Raw genomic sequence first — 12,553 nt, forward strand, 5'->3', positions numbered from 1 at the left:
GCACTTGGGGGAAATAACAAGATATAGGGTTAAAAACCCCTTGGAGGGACTCCAGTGGGGCAGGGTGGGTTACCAGGGCAACCAGTCTCCTGTGGGATGTCATTTCTTGATAGCCTGGTTAATTAAACTTATAAAAATCATGAAAATCCGATGCCGTGCCGGCTTGTAGGGATATTTTGTGCACCTGAAAGCTTTCATTAAAAGGCTGCTCTTTATGTTATCAATCCTAATATTGTTTCGAGGGTCTTTTCTTCTCCGTCTTTCTCCAAATAAAGTTGGACGATTCCTCTGTCCCCTTTATGGACACTGGGCTTTTCACAGCAGGATTTTCTTGTATTTCCCTTGTAAGGGCCAGGAAAGGGGATGAGGTTTTCAGGAGGGCTCACACCTGCCCAAACTTGATTCCCGCTGCAAGAGTTTCCTGCTGGATTCAACGAGGACAGGGAAAAATCCGGCAGCCACCCCTGGATTTAATCGTGCACATGGGAGCTGCACCTCTGGCTGCTTGGTGGGATTTTGGGCAGGTGAAGGTGAGGAATGCCGATGTTTTTCCAGGAGATCGGATAAAATGAATGGAAAAAAAATCCCTCATGGAGGGGTTTGGGAACAGAGCAGTAAATTTATTTGTCTTTAAGTGAGATAAGGCACTTATTCCTTGGATTTCAATATTTTTTTCTGTTTGTTTCCAGGTCGGACAGGGCTCGGAGCAGCCAGGGAAGGTGTCCCTGCCCGTGGCAGGGGTTGGAATGAGGTGGTCTTGAAGGTCCCTGTCCTGGGGTGACTTTATGATGTTTGTACCCCCAATTGTCTGTTCTGTTTGTGCTGGGTATTGAGTTCTGTGCCTTTAGGACTGGTTTTGAGAGCAAAGGGAGGAAAAAAAGCACGGGGTTTGTTTTGGAGAAACTGCTCTCACTCCTCTACATTCCTTCTCCAGACTGTGTTCGTCTGAGGCACGCACAGACAACGGGACGGAGGTCTCTTTGCTTTTAGTTAGTTTAGCTAGCTGAGGCAGAGAAGCTCCTGGAGTGTTGTTTGTTTGGTTTTTTTTCTTTTTAAACCTGTCCTGGATTGAAAAACCCAGAGAAAAACCCAGACCTCACACCTGAGGCCTACTGGGGCCTGGGGCCTCCTGAGGGGTTGATAAGAGACTGGGAGAGCTGAGCCACCCACAGCAAGGACTGTCCGAATTTACCATCTCATTTCAGAACAATGAAAGGTTTGCATGTTTCGTATTATTCATTCCTGACACTTGTGGGCACTTTGTTTGTTAAATAAAGAGGTTTTTTTCCACTTTTCTCTGAGGAAGCGTTTTCCCAGACCAGCTGAGGGTCTGCTTCCCAGAGGGAAGCTTGGGGTTGCTTCCCAGAGGGACCCTATTTGTTTTTGGTTTTTTTTTTCCCAAATTTGCCCTAAACCAGGATAGTCCCTCCAACCCAACCCATTCCGTGATCCCAAGTGCTCCCAAACAGGGGTTTGCTTCCAAGAGAGACTCCATTCGGGGTTTTTTTCCCAGATTTGCCATAAACCAGAACAGACCCAACCCAACCCATTCCGTGATCCCATGTGTTCCCAAACATGGGTTTGCTCTGCAGAGGGACTCCATTTGAGGGTTTTCTCCCAAATTTGCCCTAAACCAGGACAATCCTTTCCAACCCAACCCATTCCATGATCCCATGTGCTCCCAAACACATGGGTTTGCTCCTCAGAGGGACCCTATTGGGGATTTTCTCCCAAATTTGCCCTAAACCCGGAGAGTCCCTTCCAACCCAACCCATTCCATGATCCCATGTGCTCCCAAACACATGGGTTTGCTCCTCAGAGGGACCCTATTGGGGGTTTTCTCCCAAATTTGCCCTAAACCCGGAGAGTCCCTTCCAACCCAAACCATTCCATGGTCCCATGTGCTCCCAAACACATGGGTTTGCTCCTCAGAGGGACCCTATTGGGGGTCTTCTCCCAAATTTGCCCTAAACCAGAACAGTCCCAACCCAAACCATTCCATGATCCCATGTGTTCCCAAACATGGGTTTGCTCTGCAGAGGGACTCCATTTGAGGGTTTTCTCCCAAATTTGCCCTAAACCAGGACAGTCCCTTCCAACCCAACCCATTCCATGATCCTAAGTGTTCCCAAACATCTCGTTTGTCCCTCCTGAGCAGGACAGAGTCTTCTTCAGGCCCTGTCCCATGTTCTCCAGCCCGGAGCAGACACTGGGGAGACCTGGGCTCATCCCAGCTGGAAATGACATTCCCACATTTGGATGCTCTCCGGATCCCACGGGCCCCGCAGGATTTATCCAGTGATTTATGAGGAGAGCTGAGATTCCTTGGGACAAGCGGGCGCCTCTTTTTCCGTGGCTGTGAGGTGGATTTTTCCCGAGGAAATGCGGGAATGAGCCGTTTCTGCTGGAAGCTCACGGATCGTACCCTCAGGGTTTAATCCTGCCTGTATTTCACACGGAGCAGGGTGTGGAGGTGGACGTGTATTCCCCAAAATAACTCGGAGTCGTGGCATCACACAGAGGAAAGAGTCAAGAGACGTCAGAAGCAGAACAAAAAAATCTCTGGGATTAATCGAAGACTTCTCAGAAAAAAGAGATCTGAGCAAGACTGGCCCAGGATTCTTTAGGCTGGGCTTGTGCATAGCGCAGGTTGGGGGAAAAATAAAAATGAAAGTTTAAATCAAAATGAAAATAAAAAATGAAAATTAAAAAGAACGAAAATAAAAATTAAATGGAAAAATAAGAATAAAAATAGAAATTAAAAATAAGGAATAAAAATGAAAAATTAAAAAAAAAGGAATAAAAAGAAAAAAAAAGAAAAACAGAAAAAAGGGAAACAAAAATGAAAAAAAAGAAAAACGAAAAATAAATAAAAATAAAGAAAAAGAAAAAAAAGAAAAAAAAAGAAGAAACAAAAAGAAAAAAGAAAAAAAGAGACAAGAAAAAAGAAAAAAAGAAAAAAAGAAAATAGGGAAAAGAAAATCAAAATAAAATATAAATTAAAAATAAAAGATGAAAAATCAAAATTAAAATCAAAATTAAAAATACTAAATATTTATCTACATTTAAAAATTATTTATTTATTTTAAAAATTATTTTAAATAATTATTTAACTACCAATATTAAATAATTCATTTAATTATTTTAGGAAAAATTATTCAGTCTCTGGAACATTCATAGGCAGAATTTTGTCTCCAATATCTTAAATATTGTGAATGTGAACTTTACTTAATTGTACATCTATTTCAAAATTAATAATTGCACTCATCTTCCTTTTTTAGGTGCTCTAAAATCAGAATAATTAATTAAAAAAGAGATAAAGAACAGAACAAAGGACAATTGGGGCAGCCAACTCAAAATCTTTCTTCATTTCCCCCCTCAAAATCAAATGCTGGACATCAGAATTCAGAATTAACTGTCATCATTAGGAGGGGACTGGACATTAATGCATTTTCATGTGAGAGAAGAAATAAATCTCAATAAAGTTCATCACTAATGAAATATACTTGAAATAATTTTTAATTTTGCCCTCACACAGTGTGAATTTGGTGCTTGAAATCCTAAAAAATAGTGAGAGAAGCCAAAAATTCTGTTGTTGTTGAAAATCACCCCAAGACTTCACTCCTTTAGGACTGCTTTAGAATTCCTTGAGAATTCTGACTTGATTTGGGGTAAAAATCAAGCTCAAAAAGTTCTATCTTTAACCTCCTTGGAAAAAAAGTTTGATTATATTTGAAACTCTTCCAGTTCCATTGATTGAAATTTAGAGATTTAAATTAAAATGGATTTAAAAATACATTATTATATCTAAATATTGAAATTAGAGGTAATTACAGTCCAAATGGACACAATAAAAACAAATTATAACCAAATTTGGGGGCAAAAAGGTGACCCTTCCCCCTCTATTTTTCTTAAATATTTGACATTTTTAAAACCCGTGTAAGAGAGAATCCCAAATTTGTGGCCTTTGAAGAGGAGTTGGAATCATTTCCACTCCCATCTATTGGTCAAGCTGTGAAAACTCTGGAGCTTCCTGTTGTTTCCCAGAGTGTGGGTTTGGATCCGGCTCTGGATTTGGATGTGCTGGAATCACACAACAGCTTTAAATAAATAGATTTAAATAAATAGCTTTAAATAACAAAAATGTGGGATTCAGATCCCAGCTCCTGCTGCTGGGGTAGGAGCAGGAACATGGAATTTCTCTGGTTGCCTTTTTGTGGGATGCAGATCAGGGCCAGGCAGTTTCCCACTGGGAATTTGCTGGGTTGGGATGGAAGAGAGTTTAGATCTATGGATTTTATGGATTTATTATCCCGCTTATTTTTGGGGTCGGAAAGTGGCTCTTCTCTGTTTTATTTATCATTTATCCATGTAAACTTTGGGTCTGAACCTCAAGCAGGGAGTGCAGGGAGGGAAGCTCGTGGCTAAGAGAATTCCATGCTGGATTCACCTCTGGCAGGCTCATTCCCATTCCATTTTTCCATGAAAATCCGGAGGTTTAGGACATGGATTTTTCGTTCCTTATCACCTTGCTGGGATCTTCATTTCAAATTCAATTTGGTCTCCTCATCTTCACTCAAAATGCTTGAAACTCAACAGCAGCTGTAAATTTTTTTTTCCAAGGAAACCCAAGCCGAGTCTCCCGATTGATTCCAGTCTCTCACAGCTGCAGCGCTTTATTTTTCCGTTCTCCCAGCAGAGAAGCAAGTTAAATTGGGAAAAAAAAATAATTGGGAAAATTAAATGGAAAAAATAGGTTTTTTCCGTTTCCTTCTTCCTCCGTGAACTTCCTCCCTCAGGTTGGATTATCCCTGAGGGAGAGAGGAGGAGCACAGAAGGCACCATTCCGTGAGGAGTCCCGGGAGACGCGGCAATTCCGGAACATCTTCCTGAGGTTCACTTCCTCCCTTGCTTCCTCTTGTTTTGGGGAATATGAGATTTTTTGGGGGCAACCTGACACTTGTCAGTGCTGTATTTCTCAGCACTCTTACACTGACTTGTGAACGGCTGGGTAATTCCAAGCCTAAATCCGGAATTCTGTTCCACTGCTTCCTAAAAACCTCCATTTTGGGAGGACCAAATCCTAGCACAAAAAAAAAAAAAATTAAATTAAAATAAATGCAACGTATTTTTCAAGAGTTTTAAATGGTTTTAATAAGTGTCTCCTTGTCCTGAGTAGGATTGTTCCCACCCACCTTCCTTTTTTCCTCCATTATCCCAGATTTCCCCCCATTCAGCTCTGTGGGATGCTCTGGAGGTGAGGGAGCAGCTTCATCCCAGAAATCTGTGGCATTCCATGCCCGTGGAGTGTGAGGATGCCAAGATGCTTTGGGATCATTAATTAATTAAGGTTCACATCGCACTGGGTGAGCACTGGGATTTTCCCTGCTGGAGAATCCAAGGGAAGGGGGTGGAATGATGCCCTCAAGGCAACCTCGCCCAGGAATTGCTGCCAAAACAGGGAGTTGGATCCAGATAATTCAAGTGCCAGAATCCAAAGGGCGGTTTTTTTCTTTTTTTTTTCCCTTTCCATTTTTTCCATTTTTTTTCCCATTTTTTTCCATTTCCATTCAATTTTTTTCCATTTTTCCCCATTTTTCATTTACATTTTCATTTTTTTCTCATTTTCATTTTTTTCCATTTTCATTTTTTCCATTTTCATTTTTCCCATTTTCATTTTTTTCATTTTCATTTTTTTCCATTTTCATTTTTTTCCATTTTTTTTCCTTTTCCATTTCCATTTTTTCCTTTTTTTCCCATTTCTATTTCCATATTTTTCCATTTTTTTTCATTTTCCATTTCCATTCCGTTTTTCCATTTCAAGACAACTCCTCGGTATTTATCAGTGTGGGAGCCCAATTCCAGAGGTCACTTGGGTTGGGAATGCTGGCTTTGACACTGATGGAGCTGCTGCTGCTCTGGGATACCTTCATGAATAATCCATATTTTCTTTCCAAGGAATGTTCTGGAGGCAGCTGCAGTCCAAGCAGGAGCAGAGGAAGGAAAACCCCTTGGAATGGGACAAACTCCAAGAAGTCTCTTGCAGAGCAGCCCTGAAGGCTGTGCTATCTCCTGTCTTCAGCATTCCAGAAATATCCTAAAAGATAAATCCCATATATCCCACCGTTCACTTCTCTATTGGGAATCCACCAGGATTCCAGAAATATCCTATAAGATAAATCCCATATATCCCGCCATTCACTTCTCTTTTGGGAATCCACCAGGCAGAGGAATGGGGTGTGGAGAAATTTAAATTTGACAGGAATTTTGCAGGAAGCTTCGATTTTATGGCAGTGATATTCACACGTGGAAAGCAAAAAATTCCCAGGGAATTTGAGGATACAGAAGAGGAGCTCCGTGTCTGGTTGAGGAATGCACGGCTTTGTTGAAGGAGATATTTAAGGGAATATTCCCAGTGTTTTATCCTGAGATGGTGGGGACTGACCTCAGCTTGCCCTTCCTACCCCAACCCCCTTTATAATATATGGATATCCCTGCCACTTCCAGGGCCATATCCAGATGGGATGGAAGCCATCCTTCTTTTTTTTTTGGCACAATTCCACTCATAATCTTTTCCTTCCACTCCTTATCGTGCCACCATTTGTTCGTCCCATCTTTTTTCAGTGGGCAAACAGAATTCGGGTTTTTTCCCTTTTTTTTCCTCCACCAAGGCCAGCTCCAGGGACAGATATCTGGTAATATCTGGAATTTACCTCCCTCTTCCCTTTCTAGATTCCCAACCCTGTCCCAGATGCCAGGCAGCAAAGGTTTTTCGTGGATAACTTGCCCAACCGGCCACGTGCAGTGTGTTTTTCAGGAAGTCCCTTCCCTCCTGCCAGCTCTGAGTCATTGGCAAGGAGCAATCCTGTCTCTGTGCCAGGAAGAAATTCCAGAGCCCTGGAAGGGGAGAAGGCTCTAAGTTCACTGAACTCAGTGACCAGCTCTGGGAAAATCACAAAATGGGAAAGGAGAATCCATCAATCCCGCACGGGAGGTGTGGCACTGCCAGCCAGGAATTCTGGTGGATTTAAAATATTCCCAAACATGATCATCACGGAAGAGCTCATAACTCACAGATGAGTCTGAGCTGTCTCCAGACAGCAAATCTTTCCTCACCTTTCCCAATCCTTAGGATAGAGATTTATCGGGTCGTTAATCATGGATTTCAAAGAACAATTCCACCCTTTTGCTGACAGATTTGTCCTGAAAATAATTATCAACATTTCTCCCTTCTAGGAAGAGGAAAACATTTTCAATCCACATGGAAAAATACCCCCACCCCTTATTTTTTTGTGTCTTCTGAGCCCATTCTCTGGAATAATTTATCCCATCATCATTCAGTCCCAGCTCTGTTGATTCCATTGGTGTGGCACGGAAAAAAATAAATAAAAAGTGGTGGCTGGTCCTTGTAAATCCTTATTTTTATCCAGTTAATTTATGGGTCTCCAGGGAGGGAGAGTGATCCTGTGTCTCCACATGGATACCAGAGCCCTTCCTGCTCCTCCACCCTTCACTCCTTGGGTTTCAGGCTCCTTTTCCTACATTTCGAAGGGCTCAGTGCAAGAAAAAGAACCATCCCCAAGATTTCAGAATATCCCCTCACCACATTGGGATATCTGGGGATGGTTTAGAGGGAGAAAACTCAGCGGAAGGAATTTTCTTTAGGAACTGAACATGGAGAGCAGGAATGATTGAAAGACACCCTGGAAGGTTCTGTGCCAAATAAAAAACATCTGGCGAGGGAAAAAAAAATTAATTTTAGTGCCTGAGTCAGTCAGTGGCAAAGATTTGGCATCAAGTGGGGCGTGATCCAGCCAACAGACATAAACAGCTCCCAATCCTGCCCCGGGGATGCCATGGAGACCACTCTGGGGTTATGAATTCCCGCAGAATTGCCAGTGCTTGCTCCAAAGGAGTGCAAAATCCTTCCACTGTTTCCTTGGGTGGAAACGTGAGGGGAAAGTGACCCTGGGAGAGGCCGGGTTTCCCCTGGATCATTCCCTTGGAGGTTTTTTTTTCTCCGTTTCCCATTTTCTTTCCCTGGAACCTCTCTGCCCACTTTTCCATGAAGGCAGCTCGTTTTCCCTCTCAACATTCCTCAGGATTCCTTGGAAGAGCTGGAATTAGGGATTTCTCAGTCGGGAGTACAAAAGGCTTCAGAGAGACCTAATTGTGATTTTCACCGAAGCTGGTGAGGCTTTGGTACAGATTTCCAGAGGAAATGTGGATTCCCCATCCCTGAAAGTGTCCAAGGCTGGGTTGGACGGGGCTTGGAGTAATCTAGGATAGTGGAAGGCGGAATTTCCTTTCCCAAAAACACCTGAGCTGGCTCATTTGGGAAAAGCTTCTGGATGACAGGGAGCGACCAGAGGGAGAGAAGCCCCTGGCCAGGAGCCCAGGGAGTGAGGAGAGGCTGGGACATTTCCTGAGGGCAGCTGGAGTTTTGCCTCTGGCAGGGAGCGAAGCCACAATGGAGCCTCAGAAGTGACGGGAAAAAAAAAAAAAGGGACTCTCTTTGGGATTCAGAGGGAACGGAGTTCACGCAGGAAGTGACAGGAGATGGTGGGAAAGCCAGGCAGCGGCGAAAGGACCTCCCAGAAATGCCTGAAAGGCCCAGCGGGGAGGACTCGTCCACGAATCTTTTCATTTGGTGCCTCCCGCTGCTCCGAAATTTCACTTTTTAATGAGTTAATTGATGGCACGGGTTGGGAACGGCACCGCTGGGATTGGATCCCGGGTTTTTTGACACGTCCCTGTCACAACAGGCACGGCCTGATCCGTCTCCAGGCCGGGACTAACCTGGGGGGCCATCCCAGCCCTTCCAAGCCAAGGCACAGGGCCAGGGAGTGGGAAATCCGCCCTTTGCCAAAGGGCTGGAAGGCGCTTTTCCTTCAGTCTGTGGGAATGGGGTGAGAGGAAACATTCCAGCCCTCGAGGTCACCACACGGGAGCTGCACGATTGGAATGAGACAGGGAGAGAAGGAGGAACTGGACAAGATTTTACGGTCGCGCCCACCGCTGCTGCTGTTTCAAATCCATTCCAGATTTATTGGTGTGGTTTTTATCGTTTTAGGGGTTTGGGGTTTTTTTTTTGGGGGGGGGGAAATGGGTGAGTTAAAGTCAGCTCTTATCCAATCTCTTGGATCCCAATCCAAAGTATCCCATCTGCACCCTGCACAGGGAAAGGATCTGTGCCTCTCAGTCTGGCCAGCAGATAAATCCCTGGAGAGATGCACTTGTTCCTCTGGAAAGGATGTGGATAGTGCTGGAGAACTCCCTGTTTTCTCCGTGATTCCTTGATGCTTTTGAAGATGAATGAACCCCACGAACGCAGTCAAGATGTGGATAGTTTATTCCATAAAATATATATGATTATTCCATTCCAACTGGATATATTCCTCACCTATCAGCGCTGAGGTAGAAACTCTTTCCATGGATCAATCCCTAAAAACATTGAACCCACAGTTTTCCCAAAGTTCCTTTTCCTGCTGGTTCACCTCCTCCACACAGTCACAAATATCAGGCCAGGTCTCTCTTCTTCCTTATCCACTAAAGAATTCCATAAAGCATCCAATTGACTCCGGATTTCTGGGTCAGAAAAGGACCTGACCAACATTTCCCAGAGGAAAGGTAGATTTTGCAGCTCTTCAGCGCTTGGGAAAATCCCACAGAAAACATTTTTACGGGAATTACAAACTCCAAACTTGGTGGAGGGAGGAAGCGGAAGAAGGAATTTGTGGCAAGGGCTCCTCTGGTGCTGCTTCAAGGCTGGGAGGGGGAGGAATATTAGAGGTGAGAGCTCCAAAAGTGGGATAACCTTCCAGGAGTTCTTGGGAATCTGGGAAGTTCAGTGTAACCCACGTCATTCTTTTCATGGAAAAAATGCTGTCCTCTCCAAAACACCTTTTTCCATCTTTAACCAGGGGATGAAAGCAAATATTTTTGGGGAAAAAAATATAAGGCAAAAGGTTCAAGAAGGAGTTTTTGCCGTCCTCTGATGTCTTGTTTATTCCATCTGTTTCATTTTTCCTATTAATTTTAATTTTGGATAATTAGGGACAGCTGCTTTTAGTACTAATACAAACATTCTTTTTCCTTTTTTTTTTAAAGATTATTTTTCCCTGTTCATCTCATCCTGAAAGAATTTCACAATCCCTTTTTTTTTTTTTCCCAATTTGATTTCCCAGGGAAAAAAAAAAAAAAAAAAACAACCCCTCAATAAAAACCTGAATGCCGTTGTTCAATTTGGGATAGGAGTGTTGGATAAGGAAGAGTGGCTGGTTATGGGATGCGACTGAGGAGTTTATTCATGCAGTGAAATCACCAGAAGAAAATAAAAGCATACAAAGGTGCAGGAGGGGAAATCTTAATCCCATGGAGGAGATTATGGGAATTATGGGAATTCTCTTGGAACATGGATCAGTTCAGCCAATGTTTGGTGCTAAAGGAGCCACATTCCCTATCCTGGACTTGAACTATTCCGGTGAAAAGCGTTTGGGTCTCTGTAAAACCTGGAAAATCACCATAAAATAGTATTTTTTATTGTGTGTGTATATATAGGAATAGGGTTGGGAATTCTCCATGGATCCAAAGGTTTCAGTGTATGGTGGGAGCAGTTTTGTTTTTAAAGCTATTTCTTGCTGAGGATTCATTCCACGTCTTCCCCAGTGAGCTCCCAACCTCTCCTCATCCCTATGGACATTATCCCAACATAAAGTTCCAGCTCATGATATCCTTGGGGTTTTTTTTTCTCATTTTAATCTTTAAAAACGAATCTGCGCCAGAACCAGGCTCCATCAGCACTTTGGGATTCCCGCAGAACGGGCTGTGCATGGAATTAAGCGTCTCCAGAACATTACGTTTTCCCAAATATACTCTTTGGGGAAATCTTTGGACTTCCCAAGCCACAGCTGGAGCAATTATCCCAATTTTAATTTCAGTGTTTATGAAGTTCATACAGATTCAGAGCCTTCCTCTACTTAAAAATAAAACCAAAACCCGACCCTTCAAGAGAATTCCTATTGAAATGTGTGTTTAAAATGTAGGATTTACATTTCTCGGAGGCTGAAGTTCTGCCGTATTTGGTGTTTCCAAAGTTTAGGCGGAGAAAAAACTGGAATTCCAATGAAGTGAATGTTTTCCTTCAACTCAGCACCTCTCTCTAAAGTGGGATTTTTTATTATATTTTAAAGAAAGATTGAAACAAACCATCTCAAAAATGAATTAAAATGAACATTATTTAGGGTTTTCCTGTAGGGAAAGTTTATTTTCTTCTCCAGGCTGGATTTATTTTCCTCTTTGGAAAACAACTTTTCTTGTTACCAGCATTTGATTTAATTTGAGTTTGCTTTTTCTGTCCGAATCCCAAATAAATATCGGAGCTGCAATCGGAGGGGCTGGTTTGGGAATTAAAATCTCCATTTCCACACAGGACAGAACATTTTAAAGGAACTCCGGTAGGAAAACAGCAGGAATTTCGTATAGCACTTGCCATACTTACATTTGAAGATAATACTGAGGGATTTTTCCTCCACCTGCAATCCCTGGATTAACTCACAGAGTTTGGAATATCTCAAATATTCCACCTGCTGTTCCAGGAGGGCACCATCTCCCACAGAAAATAATTCCTTTCTGATATCTCCTTCAAATCTACTTAACATCCTTAATTTTTTTCTTTTTTTTTTTTTTTTTAATTGGACAGAGAGGGGCTGGTTCTCCCACAGGTTGTGTTTTCCTGAGGATTTCCCAAATCAGCTCAAAGCAGGGATAGGCTGAAGAGATTTTACCTCTCCAAGGAGTGTCTTAACTATGGTGATGTAGAAGAGTTTATTTAAGGTCTGCATCAAACCCTCTCTTTTCCACTGGATATTTATCCCTGAAATATGAAGAAATAAAGGAGGAAGAGGAATAGAAAAAAATGGGAATGGTTGGGTGGTTTTTTTCTTTTTTTCAGTGAGTTCTTACCCTGCAAGGAGATGCCTGACTGGGAGTTTATTATTTGTTATTTATCATTTATCATTTACCATTTTTATTTTTTGATTATTTATTATTTATTATTTATTACATATTACTATATAAAAGTAGAATAGAATTGAATAGAATATATAGTATATACTATGTTTTATGTTTTATATTTTATATAATCTATATTATACAAAATAAAATTTTATTTATTATTTAGTTTTTTATTTCAGCACAACCTCAGGTAATTTATACAAATTTCCCAAGGGACACAGGGATTAGGATATGGAATGAGGGGCTCTGGGACCAAGGCTCCACCCGGAACATCCCAGCTGTTCCTAGGGTTGAGGCTGTGCTGACAAATGAGGTTTCTACGAAGTGAAGAATCAATGCAGTACCTGGAATTCACCCTCCCACCACGTTAAAAAAATTCGGGATATCCCCTCCGGAGCCCGCAGGAATTTGTAGACATGTTCATCCATGAAGGAATAGCTGAATTAGGGAAATGTCTTCCTCCATTCCCTGTGTCCCGCAGGAAGGAAATTCACCTTTCAGGCATTTTTCTCACTAGTTTAGAGTTCCCATAAATCGT

The sequence above is a fragment of the Chamaea fasciata genome, unplaced genomic scaffold (genome assembly GCF_029207755.1).
Source record: "Chamaea fasciata isolate MVZ Bird 193981 ecotype frontalis unplaced genomic scaffold, bChaFas1.0.hap1 SCAF_1, whole genome shotgun sequence".
Taxonomy (NCBI): Eukaryota; Metazoa; Chordata; class Aves; order Passeriformes; family Sylviidae; genus Chamaea; species Chamaea fasciata.